The sequence below is a fragment of the Budorcas taxicolor genome, chromosome 16, assembly GCF_023091745.1.
Source record: "Budorcas taxicolor isolate Tak-1 chromosome 16, Takin1.1, whole genome shotgun sequence".
NCBI classification, from domain to species: domain Eukaryota; kingdom Metazoa; phylum Chordata; class Mammalia; order Artiodactyla; family Bovidae; genus Budorcas; species Budorcas taxicolor.
The window spans coordinates 32,465,671-32,485,879 of NC_068925.1; the positions used below are offsets into that span (position 1 = coordinate 32,465,671).

At 42.0% G+C, this 20,209-nt stretch overlaps 1 protein-coding gene across 1 annotated transcript in view; it reads left to right on the top strand.

Annotated features, from left to right (window-relative positions):
* The window catches only part of SMYD3 (SET and MYND domain containing 3), a 743,898-nt gene that overhangs the window by 686,646 nt on the left and 37,043 nt on the right, over positions 1 to 20,209 (top strand). The window lies entirely within an intron of this gene.

Genomic DNA, 20,209 nt, shown 5'->3' on the forward strand with positions numbered 1-20,209 from the left:
TATTAATAGTGCATTTTAATTTTATTTGGTTTTTTAGAGGCCAGAAAATAAGTAACCAGTCCAGGAACGAAAGGCCATTTTCAAATTGGCTCTTACTGTTCTCTCTAACCAGTGCCAGTAATGACATCTCACTGCCAGCCTCACTTCCTTCAAATAGCTTTGCACAATTTAGGGTCCATTCCTGACTTGTCACCAGTGGACAAGGAATTAACATTTGGCCAGAAGTTGGGAGGCTTAATTGGCTGACCCTGTCTGGCCTTAACCAAATGTTTTTTCCTCCTCTCATTCCCTTCATCGCTTTTTCTCTTTGTTGGTAGAAATGTCTTTGCGTGGCAGGGCTGTGCTAATAAGTGATTTCTTGAATTTGGATCTGAGGTCATTGTTCTATCACAGACCTAGTTAGCTCCCCAGTCTCTGACTGCAAGCCTGGCCCGAGTTGGAGCTGAACACACCTGAAGCGGAGCTCCCACCTGCCCGCAGCCCGGCCTCGACGCTAGGGGGCGCTCGGGTGCTGGCTGGGAGGGGACTCAACGTGAGTGGCAGCTGGACCTCAACCTACTTGTGATTTGTAGCCAAGGCCCACCCTCATGCCCTGACCTCAATCAGATTCATTTTTAATTTAGGGGAAGACATGGCTTTTTAAAAAATATATACATTTTGAAAATTCATCTTAAGAAATACTTATATCCTGTCCTAAATTGGCAGGATATAAGTTTATGAGTAAATTAGTGCAGTATAACATAGCGCTAAGAGTTTAGATAGGAGTCAAATAAGGCCGTGCTGCAACTCCATTGCCTTGAGGTCTCTTATTTTAGATATGGGTTACTTAGTGTCTCTGAGCCTCACTTTTCCCATCTCTAAAGTGAGTGTACTGATAGAACCTGCCTCATAGGATTGTAATAAGGATTAAAGGATATAAATCTTAGTAAATGCCTGGCACAAAATAAGTACTCAACAGATACTAGCTGCTAATGTTTTAATTATTGTCTATAGTATGGAACATTGGCATTCTTTTGGGGGTGCATTTTAATTCTACATCCTTACTTTGAAGTACTTTTAGAATACTTTCTAACACTGCTCCAGACTAGAATTCTTCTCCTCTTTGATCCTTCCTATGAATATCAAAGAAGCTGAACCACTGGAAAGACTGTCTTACTCATCACCATATTCCCAGCAGCTAACTTGTTCCAGTGCACACAGTAGGCCCTCAATATGTAATAAGATGACCACAGAGATGGAAGGAATGTCCAAAACCAACTAGATGATGGAGCGGGAAAGAAAAGAACCACTCTGGTCTCTCTATCCTTCTGTCTCAAGTCATACGCTGCATAGAGAAGCTTTAGTGAGGGACTCAGGAGTATAAATTATGTTAAACTCCTAGCTGCAGATTCTTCAAGTAATGTGCGTGAACCTGGATTCTGAAGGGATATTTGTCAGGTGAGACAGCAGCTACTGATTCTCATATTAGCTCATAGGATAATGGCACAATGCATCATCAATTGGAACCGGGAACAGAACACAGTTTTCACTTGGTTGTCTGGAGCCACGGATGGGGTGACTACTGATTTTCAAATGGTGACTAATAGATGGTAAAAAGGAAAATATTTTTTTTTTGTTCCAACTTATCCTTTGCCCATGCCACGCATTTTGGCAGTAAATTAAAATCTATCTTTTATTTGCCTGAAACAATAAATTATCAGAGCAGAATGTGGGCAGGAAGACTTAGGACACAAATGAGCAGATGGCTATTACTTTCTGTATTACATATTCACAAATGTTTAACCAGTTCAGAAAAGAGACAGAATTGACTTGGAATTATTAGTACTAATAGAATTATTAGTATTATTCTAATGTTTTTATTATTAGCATAATATGGGAATATTCTAATAGTTTTAATCTAATAATTTGATCATTTTAATCAAATCTTAGCTGTTGGCTTGTGCAAATCGCACAGTCTACCTAAACTTGAGCTGCTTGCCTATGAATGAGGGCATAACAAACTTGCTTCTGTCTTATATTCTGAAGACTTAATTGTGAAATAGCCTGACTTTCAGCTCTGCATTAGACCCTATAACACACTAGCTGAACCTGTGGATATGAGAAGTTTCTCTTTCATTTCTCTTGTTTTGACAGGAAATATATTCTTTTTTCGTTTACTCACAAACTTACATAAACAGTTTATCTCTGCAGTTTTCAGCTAGCTGGGCCTTGACCCCATGGATTTGTAAAGCAGACTAGAAGCCTAAGGTTTTTTGAATGTTTGATAAGAAATGGATTCTGCCTCTTTGTGATTCAGCATTTTAAGTCAGCCTGGTCTAGCATCATAAGCTTTTGTGTATATCATAATTATTATTTGTGTGTAAGTGTGAGTATGTTTTCTAGTGGGAAGACTCATGGAACTGAAAAGTTCAGGGGTATCTAGCTTTAGTCATAGCTGGATCCAGGGCTCCAAGAATACAACACTGTTTCTCTCCAGCTGTTTCCCCTTGTGTTGGCTTCATAATCAGGTACATCCTGATTTAAAATTTTTTAAAATGTGTCATTTTTCTATTAATTTTTCTTAACTCTAGAAATAGTGAATTTGTTCTTTCCCTTGAACCTTCACCTAATTCCACTATTCCAGACGCCACCTCCAAAACTGTCCTTCTGTTTTATGAAAACCATTTAGCCTCTATGGGTCCTGGCTTTGTGTTTGGATTGTCATTTATCTTCTTTCGATCGTAGTGCACTCAGAGGCAGATCTGTAGAACTCTACTTTCCCTATCTATCAGGGATCTTGTGTAGCTTTAACCATATGAAACTATTGATAGCCAGTCATTTCTGATCTATGAAATTGGCAGGTTCATACAGTTCAATCTAAAATATCAGGTTTGCCGTGGTAAATGTTTTACAGCAGCAGCAGCAGGAACCTTGCATAAATTGCTATTTTTTTGTTGCTGTTGTTGATGGTTTGTTACTGGCCCCTCTCCTGGCCTCAGTGTGATGTATAAACAGCTGGAGGCAAATGACAGAGTGCTTGAGCATATGGCAAGTCATTCATAACTGAGCCCTGTGCCCAAGATGACCATCTCTCATGTCACAGTTGGAGGTTCTGGCATACCGTTCCAGAATTTCACCGTTAATTTAGGTTCTGTGAGTCAGATAATGAGGAAAGATAGACATTTTTAGAAACTGCAGCGCCTCACTGCCAGTCCTGTGAGTCTTAAAACATTCATGCTTTTTAACTCACTTCTGCCTTTGTTGGTGGGGTGAGGAGTGTCCATAAATCCCCAAAAGGCCAATCTACCTATGTGCTAAAGCCATTAACAGAGAATAGAATTTCAGAGCTGGAGAGGACTCTAAAGACAATCTAGCCACTCACTTTACAGATGAGAATATCGAATCTCAGTGAGTTAAGATATGCGCCCAGAGTCAGAACTAGGACAAGGCTTATGGCTCTGGCTTACCAGTCCTGTCTTTTTCCTCTTATTCTATCATTTCCAGGAGCAATGCTGGCCTTCCCAAGTGAGGAGTCAAGTTCATTCCCCTCCCTCTTCATAGCTTGACTTTTTTTTTTTTTTTTTAATAATTGTGAAATTTTAGGTCACAGACAGACACATGAGGGAACGTTAGAAACTGGAGCCACCTTAAATGCCAGAAATCTTCAAAGCCCAGAGACAGGCCCTAGACTACAGCCTGCAGCCACTGACCTAGGGTATCCAAAGCATGGGCAAATTCCATCTCTAATACCACAGTCCTTTTGCTTTAGGAGGCATAAGATTTTTTTTTTTTAATCTTAAAAACAACTAATCATCTTGCAAGAGATTAAATTAGTTTTGATCTTAGTATAGTAGCTATTTTTATAATTTATAATAAGAAGAAAGAGTCATCTCATGATTTGAGAAGCAGAGGGGTTAACATTTGACTCTTCACTCTAGGATTCATGCATAGTCCTGCAACAACCTTAAAGCAGCCTGCTGCGCTGGTGGCCAGGAAAACTCCATCTTAGGAATGCTGTCGGGTCAGATTTCTCCCATTCTGTGAGTTTTCAGTAATTTTTTGCTTATATGCAGGTGTACTCTGCAAGTAACTCAAATTATTTTCAATAACTCAAATGATTACAAAATAAAACACAGTGGAATATGTTCACAGCAATGGTTATAACATTCCTGAATTCAGGTCCCTGGGAATCACTGGACTGAATTGTACAACAGACAACCTTCCTTTAATGGACTGGTGTAGCAAAGACTTAATCAAGACTCTGTAAATGACATTATCTTTTGGAAGAACATGATTTGATGACGTTATTCCAAGTTCATTTTTTGATGTTGTTTTTGTCTGTTTGCCACTCATTTGTTTTCTTCTTGTGCCATTGCTTTTGTGTGGATCCTTCCCCGAAGTCATTTTTTGTTTTGAAAAGTAAATGCAGGATTCCCCTTTTATTTTGATATAATTATTGTTAGTTTCAGCCTTTCAAACTTGAGACTTTAAAAAAAATCCTGATTCCACTCCTCTGCATAAGAAGGAGGATAACTAGCCTATTGGCTCACTTGATGTACTTTTAGCTTGTTAATTCTTCCTCTGGGGTCAGAGGCATTATCCCCATTTTATAGATGAGGAAATGGAGAGTCCAGTGGATTAAGTAACATGGCCAAGATTATAGAGCTATTATCCCTTCCTCTGGACTTGTAGCAGCTTCAGGTTTCATAAACATGTCTTAAATATCTTTATCCAGATCATGGCTACAGACATTGACTAAATCCAGGCTGGGGATGGCCTATTTCCAGTGCCCTGCAGGCCAGAGGGAAACGTTAATCAACATCCTCTGGGAATAGTTTTTCAGCCACTTAGTGATCTACCTTGTCACATCTGATACTCTGTTTATTGACATTATTATTGTTTTTGAAAATGCTTTTACGTATAAAAGCATCAAACACATCTTTCGAAGTTTAGCTATTTTAAACACTTGTGATTGGTTCTGGTATAATATGTAGCACACCCAGACAAAAAATAAACTTCTTTAAGATCAAATTCTCTAAGTGGGGCTGTTTATTTGGTTTGTCCACCAGACACTTGACTTTAAAAGCCAAACTGGACCCAGTGCATTCTGGCACCTCAACATCATATTATCTAGAGGGCTTCGTCAACTCAGGATTTTATGTGATAAACAAAGAATCTGTTGAGAATCACTAAGTCCCATGCTCTGTAATGAGAACTACATAAAATTCATACAGTTATGTGCAACTAACCACAAATGGGCCCCACTCTGACAGTTTCTCTTTCTTCCCCATCAGAAAGGTAGTGCTAATCTTTAGCCACGGTGTCCAAGGAAAGAGTGTCCTTCATCAGCCACACCAAACCCTTTTTCCAGGTCCTGGGGACCTTCCCCTAAGCACCTCTCAGTCTCCCATAGGTGATGCTGGGTTGGCTACTGCTTATTTTAGGATCCTTATTATTAACTGCAAAAAAAAAAAAAAAAGTCCTAGTCTTTCCTTATGCTTTTATATAAAATGTAGTCTTTAAGAAAAGATTTTCATCCATTGTTATCCATTTGTTGTTGTTCAGCCGCTTAGTTGTGCCAGACTCTTTGCAACCCCATGGACTGCAACACGTTAGGCTTCCTTATCCTTTACTATCTCCCAGAGTTTGCTCAAACTCATGCTCATTGAGTCAATGATGCCATCCAACCATCTCATCCTCTGTCACCCCCTTCTTTTCCTGCCCTCAATCTTTCCCAGCATCAGAGACTTTTCCAATGAATCTGCTCTTCCCATCAGGTGGCCAAAGTACTGGAGCTTCAGCTTAAGCATCAGCCCTCCTAATGAATATTCAGGGTTGATTTCCTTTAGGACTGACTGGTTTGATCTCCATGCAGTCCAAGGGTATCTTAAGAGTCTTCTCCAGCACCACAGTTGGAAGGCATCAGTTCTTCAGTGCTCAGCCTTTTTTATTGTCCAGCTCTGACATCAGTACACAACTACTGAAAAAACCATAGCTTTGGTTACACGGACCTTTGTTAGCAAAGTAATGTCTCTGCTTTTTAATATGCTGTCTAGATTGGTCATAGCCTTTCTTCCAAGAAGCAGGCATCTTTTAATTTTATGGTTGCAGTCATAGTCCATAGTGATTTTGGAGCCCAAGAAAATAACATCTGTTTCCATTCTTTCCCCATCTATTTGCCATGAAGTGTGGGACCAGATGCCATGATCTTCATTTTTTGAATGTTGAGTTTTAAGCCAGCTTTTTCACCTTCTTCTTTCAGCTTCATCAAGACTCTGCAGTTCCTCTTCACTTTCTGCCATTAGGGTGGTATGATCTGCATATCTGAGGTTATTGATATTTCTCCCAGCAATCCTAATTCCAGCGTGTGATTCATCCAGCCCAGCATTTTGCATGATGTATCCTGCACAGAAGTTAAATAAGCAGAGTGACAATATACAGCCTTGATGTACTCCTTTCTGAGCCAATCTGTTGCTCCATATTTGGTTCTAATAGATTTCTGTTTTTTTCCAGCCAGTAGGAGGGCTTCCCAGAAGGTGACAGCGGTAAAGAACCTGTCTGCCAGTGCAAGAGATGTAAGAGACTCAGGTTTGATCCCGGGGTGAGAAACATCCTCTGGAGAAAGAAATGACAACCCACTCCAGTATCCTTGCCTGGAGAATGTCGGACAGAGGAGCCTAGCGGGCTACAATCCATAGGGTTGCAAAGAGTTGGACATGACTGAAGCGACCTAGCGTGCCTTGCAACGGTTCCCTCACTGCTTCTTTACACAGGCATGCTAGGGCTCTCTGTCGCATCATTCTCTGCCATTCATTCATCAACTTCTTAAATATTTAACTATTTATTGATTATCTCCCACTTACCAAGCACTATTAGATACAGTATTTTTTTAAAAAAGCATATAGGAATCCTGCCACCAGGCAGCTCATACCCTAGCGTGAGGCATACCTTAATGTGAGTGCTTAGTTGTATCCGACTCTTTGCAAACCCATGGACTTGTAGCCCATGAGGCTCCTCTGTCCATGGACTTTTCCAGGCAAGAATACTGGTGAAAGTGAAAGTGAAGTCGCTCAGTTGTGTCCGACTCTTTGTGACCCCATGGACTAGTAGCCTACCAGGCTCCTCCCTCCATGGGATTTTCCAGGCAAGAGTACTGGAGTGGGTTGCCATTTCCTTCTCCAGAATGCTGGAGTGGGGTGTCATTTCCTCCTCCAGGGGACCTTCCTAACCTAGGGACTGAACCAGCATCTCCTGCATTGGCAGGCAGATTCTTTACCACTGCACCACCTGGGAAGACCCGTACCTTAATGACATGATTCTAAAAATACAGCATGTAGTTAAGCACTGTGTTAGAGCTATGCCGGGAAGATACACTGTTATGAGAACTTAAGATGGAAGGACCTGGCATGGTCTGGGGTGCAGAAGGGTGGCAGTAGAAAGAGAACACTGCTCTCAGAACTAGAGAAGGGCTGAGCCAGTCTCGGAGAAAAGCTGGCCCACAGGTCCTGAGGCAGGAGGGATATGACAGACTCAAGAATCTACACAAAGGCCAGTGTGTTTGGGGGTGAGGAGGACGTGAAGGATGGGGCAGGATGAATGGCCCTGAAGGAGGCTGGCGAAATGGGCACATGCCTTAGGCTGGCTGCTTTGCCACCTTGGTAGTTGTTTCAAGTTGCTGTTATTAAATGCAGAGGCCCCCACAGGGTGTCTGGAGGGGATGCCACCTGCTCGGGCAGTTGGTGTGAATACCTGAGCTGCAACCTGCGGTGGGCAGTTGGGCAGGCACAGCCTGTGGCTGGGGTTGCCAGGAGAATCCTCTTCTGGCTCAGCAGCCCATGAGCAGACAGCACGAAGAACCTACCCCAGGGCAGGATGGCTGCCGCCTCAGTAAGCGCTGCTGCGGGCATGCAGGGAGCGTGATGTGCCTGCGCAGTTTACCCCCGTGATTGACGTTATTTACGCTTTCCAACCAGGCAGAGTACGGAGCGTTTAGGGAGTGGGAGGGGCATGGACGCAAGGGCTGTGGAAAAGTCACAAGGATGTCTGTCGTTAGGGAGAGACGGTGGAAGCAGAGGGAGCGAAAGAACAGCAGGGCTGAGGGGCTGATGATGCGTTCTCGGGGGGAAACGAAAGACAGAAGTGGAGAAGTGAGAAAATAGGGAGCAAAGGCAGGATGGCGATCTGAAGAGACTCGAACAGCGAGGGTGAGGAGTGCAGCCTGGAGTACTAATCCAGAGCCAGAAAGGCGGGAGATACAGGACGCACAGCCACGGCAGAGCTAAGGAGACCTGCCCCTGGCTCTTGTTCAGACTCATACGGGACAAGCCCCGCCTGGAGAAAGCAGGGAGCCTAAGACGTTTGATACTGGCCCCTCGCTTGCTTGCCCTGGAGTGGACAGGCTGAGAAGCTGGTGACATTTCAGCATGGAGAAGGCGCAAGGTGTGCGCGCGTGCATGGGTGCGGGCAAGCGCTAAACAGACAGGGCTCCTCACTCAGAAGGCTTCTCAGACTGTAGTTCTCTGCAGGTGGGGCCCATCTGGCTTGCACTGGAAACTGCATCCTCTGTGCGGGGCTGAGGGACTGAAGCCAAGGCCAGCTTGGGGACGTAAAGGCCTGGGCCGGGCGGGGCGGTAGGGCGGCTGGGGCTGCCATGCTCAACGGCAATAACTGGGTGTGAGAAATCTCACATGTGATTTCCTGGAATTTGAAGTAGCCAGTAACAGCTAAGAATTGTATATATTTTTAAAGGTAAGATAATTTTCGAAAAAAGGTTTTAAAGATTGTTTCTATTTTCTGGACTGTGATTCATTCACATAGGGTAACACTGGACATTTATGCCTAATCTTTAACCTGTTTTCTATGCCCCAAGGGGCTAATGTCACATACTGAGCATCCTTGAACTCATATCGTGAGAAGTCTTACAGCTTTTGAAAATGGAATTCCCTGGAATACACTGGTAGTAATGAGCGTCGACAATCTCTTGGTCCAGCTTTCTTTTGGAAACCAGAAGCAAATGGGGAGACACACCTTGGCAGAGTTTGGAAAAGCTGCCAGTAGTGGCCATTTGCAGCAGACCCGAAATCTCTCCAGAGTTGGCCATTTCCTGTACTTACATAGCAGCTTTCCTTCAAATGAAGGAAGGCCCTGTTTAAAAGAAAACATACACCAAATCCCCTCATGTTCTGTGTCCAGCAATCTGGTACTTGAATAGAGAGTTCCTTGTAGTGACTGTTTTGAAAACTTTCACTCATACTAACAAAGAAGCAATTTCCTCCATCATCTGGCTCCTGAGTGCACTAGCTAGTATAGATATGTCTCCTTTCAGACTCATCATGATTTCTTAGGGGCTTTGCACTTTAATCATGGCCTTTCATTTCTGACAGACTAATCAGAATGGTGATGCCTTCTGTAGAGAGAGACAGAAAGGAGAAAGAAACTCTGAGACTCCTCACTTCACCAGCTATTTGCTGCCTGATTGAAACTGAGAGACTGGGGCAGTGATCAAGTTGCAGTAAAAGAGCTGCCTATTACTCCCTGCATACATCCCACCCTCTCCTTCCTCCCCCACCTCCATGAATCCGTTCTCTATGCCTGTGTCTCCATTGCTGCTCTGCAAATAATTTCATCAGCACCAACGGGAATTTGCTGTATGACTCAAGGAACTCAAACTGGGACTCTGTAACAACCTAGAGGGTTAGGATGGGGAGGGAGGCAGGAGGGAGGTTCAAGAGGGAAGGGACATATGTATACCTATGGCTGATTCATGTTGATGTTTGGCAGAAACCAACACAATTCTGTAAATCAATTATCCTTCAATTAAAAAAAAAAAACATGAAAAGATGCTCAACACCTCTCATTATTAGAGAAACGCAAATCAAAACCACAATGAGATATCACCTCACACCGGTCAGAATGGCCATCACCAAAAAGTCTACAAACAATAAATGCTGGAGAGGGTGTGGAGAAAAGGGAATACTCTTGCACTGTTGGTGGGAATGTAAATTGATACAGCTGCTATGGAAGACTGTGTGGAGATTCCTTAAAAAACTAGGAATAAAACCACTGTTTTATTAATTTTAGGACCCAGCAATCCCACTCCTAGGCATAACTCTGAGGAAACCAGAACTGAAAAAGACACATGTATCCCATTGTTCACTGCAGCACTATTTACAATAGCTAGAACATGGACGCAACCTAGATGTCCATCGACTGATGAGTGGATAAAGAAGTTGTAGTCCATATACACAATGGAATATTACTCAGCCATAAAATGGAATGCATTTGAGTCTGTTCTGATGAGGTGGATGAACCTAGACTCTATTATACAGTGTGAAATGAGTCAGAAAAGGAAAGATAAATCTCGTATTCTAACGCACATATACAGAATCTAGAAAAATGATACTGAAGAATTTATTTACAGGGCAGCAATGGAGAAACAGACATAGAGAATAGACTTATGGACATGGGGAGAGGGGAGGAGAGGGTGACATGTATGGAAAGAGTAACATGGAAACATATTACCATATGTAAAATAGATAGCCAACGGGAATTTGCTGTATGGCTCAGGAAGCTCAAACAGGGGCTCTGTAACAACCTACAGGGGTGAGATGGGGAGGGAAATGGGAGGGAGGCTCAAAAGGGAGGGGATATATGTATACCTATGGCTGATTCATATTGAGGTTTGACAGAAAACAACAAAATTCTGTAAAGCAGCTATCCTTTAATAAAAAATGAATTTAGAAAAAAAAAAAGAGCTGCCTGCACATGCAGTGACTACACTGTTTCCTTCCAAATTCAAATCAAAATATGCAAGAGTTTTGTGCACATCAAATCCATTTGATTTGGCCTCATGGGTTTTGAATGTATGGTGGTTTAGAGAAGACTTGGGCTGATCTTCACATTTCCAGTATCTATAGAAGAAAAAAAAAATGTTTCCTAAAAAGCAGATGATTAATATGTAGGAAATTATAGGGGACATACTCATTAATGCTGCCTTTAAGCATGCTATCCCAAATAAACACTGCTAATCATGGACAATTCCTCACTATTTATTAAAGCAGGCCCTGGCAGAGTCTCTATCTGGCAAGATTCTAGTAGCCAACACTCTGTTATTGTACACACTTATATAAAATAAAACAATCTGTCTTACTAAAAGAATTTAAAATTTCTATTAAATAAGTTGTTTAATCAGCCCAATTAGTCCTAATAAATGAACTTATTATATTTTCTTTTAGAAAATATTGAAACAACAGAATCTTTGCTTATCATGTTGTTGTTGTTCAGTCCCTCAGTCACGTCTCTCTGTGACCCCATGGACTGCAGCACACCAGGCTTCCCTGTCCTTCACTATCTCCCGGGAGTTTGCTCCAACTCATGTCATTGAGTCAATGATGCCATCCAACCATCTCATCCTCTGCCACCCCCTTTGCCTCCTGCCCTCAATCTTTCCCAGCATCAGGGTCTTTTCCAGTGAGTCGGCTATCTGCATCAGGTGGTCCAACTATTGGAGCTTCAGTATCAGTCCTTCCAGTGAATATTCAGGGTTGATTTCCTTTTGGGATTGACTGGTTTGATCATCATGCTGTTCAAGGCACTGTCAAGAGTCTTCACCAGCACCACAATTCAAAAGCATCACTTCTTAGGCGCTCAGCATTCTTTATGGCCCAATTCTCACATCTGTACATGACTACTGGAAAAACCATAGCTTTGACTAGATGGGACCTTGGTCAGCAAAGTGATATCTCTGCTTTTTAATTCACTGTCTACGTTTCCTATAGCTTTTCTTCCAAGGAGCAAGCATCTTTTAATTTCATGGCTGCAGTCACTGTCTGCAGTGATTTTGGAGCCCAAGAAAATAGTCTGTCATTGTTTCCATTGTTTCCCCACCTATTTGCCATGAAGTGATGGGAACGGATGCTATGATCTTCATTTTTTGAATGCTGAGTTTTAAGCCAGCTTTTTCACTCTTTCACTTACATCAAAAGGCTCTTTAGTTCCTTTTCACTTTCTGCCATTAGGGCGGTGTTATCTGCATATCTGAGGTTATTGCTATTTCTCCCAGCAATCTTTAAACCAGCTTGTGCTTCATCCAGTCCAGCATTTTGGATGATGTACTGTGCACAGAAGTTAAATAAGCAGGGTGACAATACACAGTTTTGACGTTCTCCTTTCTCAATTTTGAACCAGTTCATTGTTCCATGTCTGGTTCTAACTGTTGCTTCTTGACCTGCATACAGGTTTCTGAGGAGGCAGGTAAGGTGGTCTGCTATTCCCATCTCTTTAAGAAGTTTCCACTGTCTTGTGATCCAAACAAAGGCTTTAGTGTAGTTAGTGAAGCAGATGTTTTTCTGGAATTCACTTGCTTTTTTCTATGATCCAACAGATGTTGGCAAATCTGGAACCAGATCATCTGGTTCCTCTGCCTTTTCTAATCCAGCTTGTACATCTGGAAATTTGTGGTTCATGTACTGTTGAAGCCTAGCTTGAAGGATTTTGAATGTTACTTTACTAGCATGTGAAATGAGCGAAGTTATACGGTAGTTTGACTATTCTTTGGCCTTGCCCCTTTTCAGGTCTGCAATGAAAACTGACCTTTTCCAGTCCTGTGGCCACTGCTGAGTTTTCCAAATATGCAATATATTGTGCTTCTGTTAGGTCCATACCATTTCTCTCCTTTATTTTGCCTGTCTTTGCATGAAATGTTCCCTTGGTGTCTCTGATTTTCTTGAAGAGATCTCTAGTCTTTCCCATTCTTTTCCTCTGTTTCTTTGCACTGTTCACTTAAGAAGGCTTTCTTATCTCTCCTTGCTGTTCTTTGGAACTCTGCATTTAGATGGATATATCTTTCCTTTTTCACTTCTTTTCTCTCAGCTATTTGTAAGTCCTCCTCAGACAAACATTTTGCCTTACTGCATTTATTTTTCTTGGGGATGGTTTTGGTTACTGTCTTGTGTACAGTGTTACAAACCTCCACCCACAGTTCTTCAGGCACTCTATCAGATCTAATTTCTTGAATCTATATGTCACTTCCATTGTATAATAATAAGGGATTTGATTCAGGTCATACCTGAATGGCCTAGTGGTTTTTCCTACTTTTCTTCAATTTAAGTCTTAATTTTGTAATAAGGAGTTCATGATCTGAGCCTCAGTCAGCTCCCGGTCTTGTTTTGGCTGACTGTATAGAGCTTCTCAATCTTTGGCTGCAAAGAATATAATCAATCTGATTTTGGTATTGACCATCTGGTGATGTCCATGTGTAGAGTCATTTCTTGTGTTGTTGAAAAGGGGTGTTTGCTTATCATACATAATACCAACTTCCAGATAACTCATCATCTAAATCCCCAAAATAAAATCAGGCTTCCCAACCCAAGAAGTATGTTTCCTGTCATATCAGGGCATTCCTATGTATAATCTTGACCTTTATATTTCCAGATAGCACTATTGTCAGTGTGTCTCGTGTAGGTAAGTTTGGCCAAAAAGACAGAAGTGTGTGGTCTATGGCAACTGTTTTCTAGATCTTGTGGCTGTTTGCAACTTTTTTTTTTTTTTTTTAGTAAAAAGCAACTACCTAGGCATTTGTACTTTTCAAAAAACTCCAAGGTAATTCTGATATGCATCTAGATTTTAAAAAGTGATTACAAGTTTTTCTATTAGATGGAAGTTTTGGTGATATAGAATTCTATTATTTTTCTCTTTACTAATCATGATATAATGGTATTGAATAATAATTACATAATCATAATAGTAAAAGATATTTATCAATTTTCACAATTAACAGCCAGACAAAAAATAAAAGATAATTATAACTGTAAGCCATAATGGGAACATGATTAACCTAACAATATAAAATATAATTACATACAGTTTAGGGGCTCAAGCAGAATAGTGTGGCAAGTGAGGTTGCATACATGCACATGTGTTCATCTGTCAAGTCTGTGTCTTTTGGTTGCAGGATTTGATCCGTTTACATTTAAGGTAATTATTGATATGTATGATCCTGTTTAGTTCAGTTCAGTCACTCAGTCATGTCCGACTCTTTGCAACCCCATGAATCGCAGCACGCCAGGCTTCCCTGTCCATCACCGACTGCCGGAGTCCACCCAAACCCATGTGCATTGAGTCAGTGATGCCATCCAACCATCTCATCCTCTGTCATCCCCTTTTCCTCCTGCCCTCAATCTTTTCCAGCATCAGGGTCTTTTCAAATGAGTCAGCTCTTCACATCATGTGGCCAAAGTATTGGAGTTTCAGCTTCAACATCAGTCCTTCCAATGAACACCCAGGACTGATCTCTTTTAGGATGGACTGGTTGGATCCCCTTACAGTCCAAGGGACTCTCAAGAGTCTTCTCCAACACCACAGTTCAAAAGCATCAATTCTTCGGCACTCAGCCTTCTTCACAGTCCAACTCTCACATCCATACATGACCACAGGAAAAACCATAGCCTTGACTAGACGGACCTTTGTTGACAAAGTAATGTCTCTGCTTTTGAATATGCTATCTAGGTTGGTCATAACTTTTCTTCCAAGGAGTAAGTGTCTTTTAATTTCATGGCTGCAGTCACCATCTGCAGTGATTTTTTTTTTTTTTTTTTACCATTTCCTTAATTGTTTTGGGTTTATTTTCTGTAAGTCTTTTCCTTCTGTTTCCTGCCTAGAGAAGTTCCTTTAGCATTTGTTGTACAGCTGGTTTGGTGGTGCCAAATTCTCTTAACTTTTGTTTGTCTAGAAAGCTTTTGATTTCTTCATCAGATCTGAATGAGAGTCTTGCTGGGTGGAGGATTCTTGGTTGTAGTTTCTTCCCTTTCATCACTTTAAATATACCATGCCCTTCCACTCTGGCTTGTAGAGTTTCTGTTGAGAAATCAGCTGATAACCTGATGGGAGTTCCCTTGCATGTTTGTTGTTGTTATTCAGTCACTCAGTGTGTCCAACTCTTTGAAACCCCGTGGACTATAGCACAGTAGGCTTCTCTGTCCTTCATTATCTCCCAGAGTTTGCTCAGACTCATGTCCGTTGAGTGGATGATGCCATTCAACCATCTCATCCTCTGTCATGCCCTTCTCCTCCTGCCTTCAATCTTTCTCAGCATCAGGGTCTTTTCCAATGAGTTGGATCTTCACATCAGGTGACCAAAGTATTGGAGCTTCAGCTTCAGCATCAGTCCATCCAATGAATATTCAGGGTTGATTTCTTTTAGGATTGACTGGTTTGATCTCCTTGCTGTTCAAGGGACTCTTAAGAGTCTTGTCCAGCATCACAGTTCAAAAGCATCAATTCTTTGGTGCTCAGCCCTCTTTATGGTCCTACTCTCACATTCGTACATGAGTACTGAAAAAACCCACAACTTTGACTATACAAACCTTTGTCGGTAAAGTAATGTCTTTGTTTTTTAATACACTGTCTAGGTTTGTCGTAGCTTTCCTTCTAAGAGCAAGTGTCTTCTAGTTTCGTGGCTGCATACAACACCTGCAAGTGATTTTAAAGCCCAAGAAAAGAAACTCTGTCACTGCTTCTACCCTTTCCACTTTTATTTGCCATGAAGTGATGGGACTGGATCCCATGATATTTGTTTTTTGAATGTTGAGTTTTAAGCCAGCTTTTTCACTCTCCTCTTTTACCTTCATCAAAAGGTTCTTTATTTCCTCTTCACTTCCTGCCATTAGAGTGGTATCATCTATCTATCTATGGTTGTTGATATTTCTTCTGGAAACCTTGATTCCAGTCTGTGACTCATCCAGCCCAGCATTTCACAGGCTGTACTCTGTGTATAAGTAAAATGAGGAGGGTGACAATATACAGCCTTGACATACTCCTTTCCCAGTTTTGAACCAGTTAGTTGTTCCATGTCTGGTTCTAACTCTTGCTTCTTGACCTGCATACAGGTTTCTCAGGAAACAGGTAAGGTGGTCTGCTATTCCCATATCTTTAAGAATTTTCCAGTTTAGTATAGTCAATGAAGCAGAAGTAGATGCTTATCTGGAATTCCCTTGCTTTCTCTATAATCCAACAAATGTTGACAATATGCCTTTTCTAAACCCAGACTGTACATCTAGAATTTCTTGGTACATGTACTGCTGAAGATAGCTTGAAGGATTTTGAACATAATCCTTCTAGCATGGGAAATGAGGGCAACTGTCTGGTAGTCTGAACATTCTTTGGCACTGCCCTTCTTTGGGACTGAAATTAAAACTGACCTTTTCCAGTCCTGTGGCCACTGCTGAGTTTTCCAAATTTGCTGCCATATTGAATGCAGCACTTTAACAGCATTTTTAAGGATTTTAAATAACTTGAATTCCACCACTTCCACTAGCTTTGTTGGCAGTAATACTTCCTAAGGCCCAGTTGACTTCACACTCCAGGATGTCTGGCTCTAGGTGGGCGACCACACCATCATGGTTATCCCAGCCATTAAGATTTCTTTTGTACAGTTCTTCTGTGTATGCTTGCCACCACTTCTTAATCTCTTGTGCCTCTGTTAGGTCCATGCTGTTTCTGTCCTTTTTCATGCCCATTCTTCATGAAATCAGATGTTCCCTTGCTATCTCTATAATTTTCTTGAAGAGATCTTGTCTTTCTCATGCTATTGTTTTCCTCTATTTCTTTGCACTGTTCACTTAAGAACACTTTCTTATCTCCCCTTGATATTCCCTGAAACTCTGCATTCAGTTGGGTGTATCTTTCCCTTTCTCCCTTGTTTTTCACTTCTCTTCTTTCCTCAGCTATTTGTAAAGCCTCCTCAGACAACCATTTTGCCTTATTGCATTTTCCCCCCGCTTTGGGATGGTTTTGCTCATGGCCTCCTGTACAGTGTTTACAAACCTATGTCCATATTTCTTCAGGCACACTCTCTGTTGTATCTAATCCCTTGAATCTATTCATCACATCCACTGTATAATCATAAGGGATTTTGATTCAAGTCATACTTGAATGGCCTAGTGGTTTTCCCTACTTTCTTCAGTTTAAGCTTAAATTTGGCAGTAAGGAGCTGATGATATGAATCACAATCAGCTCCAGGTCTTGTTTTTGCTGACTATATAAAGCTTCTCCATCTTTGAGCACAAAGAATATAAGCAATCTGATTTTGGTACTGACCATTTCATGATATCCATGTATAGAGTTGTCTCTTGTGTTGTTGGAAAAGGATGTTTTGCTATGACCAGTGTATCCTCCTGACAAAATTCTGTTAGCCTTTGCCTCGCTTCATTTTGTACTCCAATTCCAAACTTGCCTGTTACTCCAGGTAGCTCTTGCTTTCCTACTTTTGCATTCCAATCCCCTATGATGAAAAGGACATCTTTTTTTGGGTGTTAATTCTAGAAGATCTTGCAGGTCTTCTAGACCTGGTCAACTTCAGCTTCTCTGGCATGAATGGTTTGGGCACAGACTTGGATTACTGTGATGTTGACTGTTTTGCCTTGAAAATAAACGGAGTCCATTCTGGGTTTTTTTTTTTTTGAGATTGCAACCAAATACTGCATTTTGGAGTCTTTTGTCAACTCTGAGGGCTACTCACATTTCTTCTAAGGGATTCTTGCCCATAGTTCAGTTCAGTTCAGTTCAGTCTCTCAGTCGTGTCTGACTCTTTGCGACCCCATGAATCGCAGCACGCCAGGCCTTCCTGTCCATCACCAACTCCCAGAATTCACTCAAACTCACATCCATCGAGTTGGTGATGCCATCCAGCCATCTCATCCTCTGTCATCCCTTTCTCCTCCTGCCCCCAATCCCTCCCAGCATCAGAGTCTTTTCCAGTGAGTCAACTCTTCGCATGAGGTGGCCAAAGTACTGGGCATAGTAGTAGTAGATATAATGGTCATCTGAATTAAATTCACCCATTCCATCCATTTTAGTTCACTGATTCCTAAGATATTGATGTTCACCTCCTACTTGACCACACCTGATTTATCTTGATTCATGGACTTAACACACCACAGATTCCTATGCAATATTGTTCTTTACAGCACTGGACATTATTTTCACCACCAGATACATCCACAACTGGGCATCGTTTCTTATTTGGCCCAGTGGCTTCATTCTTTCTAGAGCTGTTAGTAGTTGCCCTTTGATCTTCCCCAGTAGCACCTTAGACGCCTTCTGACCTGGGGTACTCATCTTTCGGATCTTATCTTTTTGCCTTTTTGTACTGTTCATGGGGTTCTCATGGCGAGAATACTGTAGTAGTTTGCCATTCCCTCCTCCAGTGGACTACATTTTGTCAGAACTCTCCACTATGACTCGTCCATCTTGGGCGGCCCTGCACAGCATAGTTCACGGTGTCAAAGCTCCTTCACCACAATAAGGCTGTGATCCATGAAGGGACCTAATAGCTTATAGCACTGTGAAAAGATTAACTGGTAGAGATAGACCAGTTTTGCACTATAGTAGTTATATGATTTGGGATAATTATTTAACTTCTATGAGATACAGTTTTCTCATATAGAATGGGAATAATAATGTTAAACACATTACTGTTAAGGATTAACTGAAGTAATGCTTTTGTAGAACAATACTTCCCTGGTGGCTCAAATGGTAAAGCGTCTGTGTACAATGAGGGAGACCTGGGTTCGATCCCTGGGTTGGGAAGATCCCCTGGAGAAGGAAATGGCAATCCACTCCAGTACTGTTGCCTGGAAAATCCCATGGACGGAGGAACCTGATAGACTACAGTCCAAGGGGTCGCAAAGAGTCGGACACGACTGAGCGACTTCACTTCACTTTCACCCAGGGCCTAGAAGAGTGCTTGACTAATTCTCAGTACTCAGTAAATATTCCAGGACTGAAGGAAGCTGCAGGGTGGGGGTGAGGAAGGTGGGGGTGGAGAGGAGGGAGAGATGTAAAGCCCCTAGGCATATAGCAGTCTTTGATCCATATTTGAGAAAAAGCCAAGAACAGTGACATGAACAGAATTCCTCAGAGCAGACTTTTGGGGAAGAAATTTACATGTGCCACTAACACAGACACATAGACTTGTTTCAGATTAGAATGTTTTCATACATCTAATCAGGTGGTTCTGTGTCATTGGGCCTGACAATGAAAGCTAATCAGAAAAAATGAGAAAAGAGCTACTGATGGGAGGAGGGAGCAGCTCAGAGAAAAGAGAGTCAGGCAGTGATTCTGGGGAGAAAAGCAAGAGGGGAGTGTGGGGGGAGGGGAGGAGCCTGCCTGACCTGCAGAAGCTGCTCAGTGTCACTTCTTCAGTGGCTTCCAAACACATGTGACCTTCTGGGTATCAGACGTAACCTGGCTAGAGGCTAAAAAGATGAGAATTTCTGTTTAATGAATTGAATTTCTACAGGACAAATGTCCACCGATGCTCCTATGAGTATGGACACATTTTTTTCCCTCCCTCCCCTCACCCTTCTCTCTCTGCATTTCTTTCCTAAGAGACAGATAAACTCATTAACTATAGAAAATGATAATCCATCTGGCTGAGCCCTGCTCCATATCCCTACTCAAGAAAAACACAGACTGTAAGCACATAAACCTTGGTTAGCGACAGAGACATGTGTCACAGTGCCCCACGCTGGGACTCCTGCCGTTTCCATATGCCATCTTGCAGAGTCACGGAGTCAGTGGGATAAACTGATCCCCTGCATTAACTAGTGTTGCAAGAAGTACTTTGGTGCCCACGAGGGATCTGGAAAGGCTCTTGCTGTGCTTGCCAGACCTCTTCGCCTAGGTGAAATAAGAAGTTGTCTTTTACCCAGCTGATTTCATTCCCTGCAAAATGCCCAAAACAGTTTCATAAAGAGGGAATGAGCCAAAAAAAAAAAAAGCCAGTTTGAGGAAATGACTGAATTCTTAGATGCTGGGGAGGAATTGGGGACATCCCTTTGTAATGACACAGCTCTCTAAAGAGAGAGGTGAGCTGAGCAGCTCACTGAAGCTGCCTCCTTTCTTCCTGTCTCCTGTGCATCTCTTCTTAATGACAAACACAAAATATATGTCTGTAATTACACAATGGATTCATCTGTATCAGTCGTCTTTCTGCTTCTTGGGCTTTTGAGGTAGAGACAATACTCTTTCAACTGAAAAATAAGATTTACTCAGGAATATACAGTGAATTTGGAGAAGGCAATGGCACCCCACTCCAGTACTCTTGCCTGGAAAATCCCACGGACGGAGGAGCCTGGTAGGCTGCAGTCCGTGGGGTCGCTAAGAATCGGACTCGACTGAGCGACTTCACTCACTATATAGTGAACTGGGGCTTCCTAGGTGGCGCCAGGGG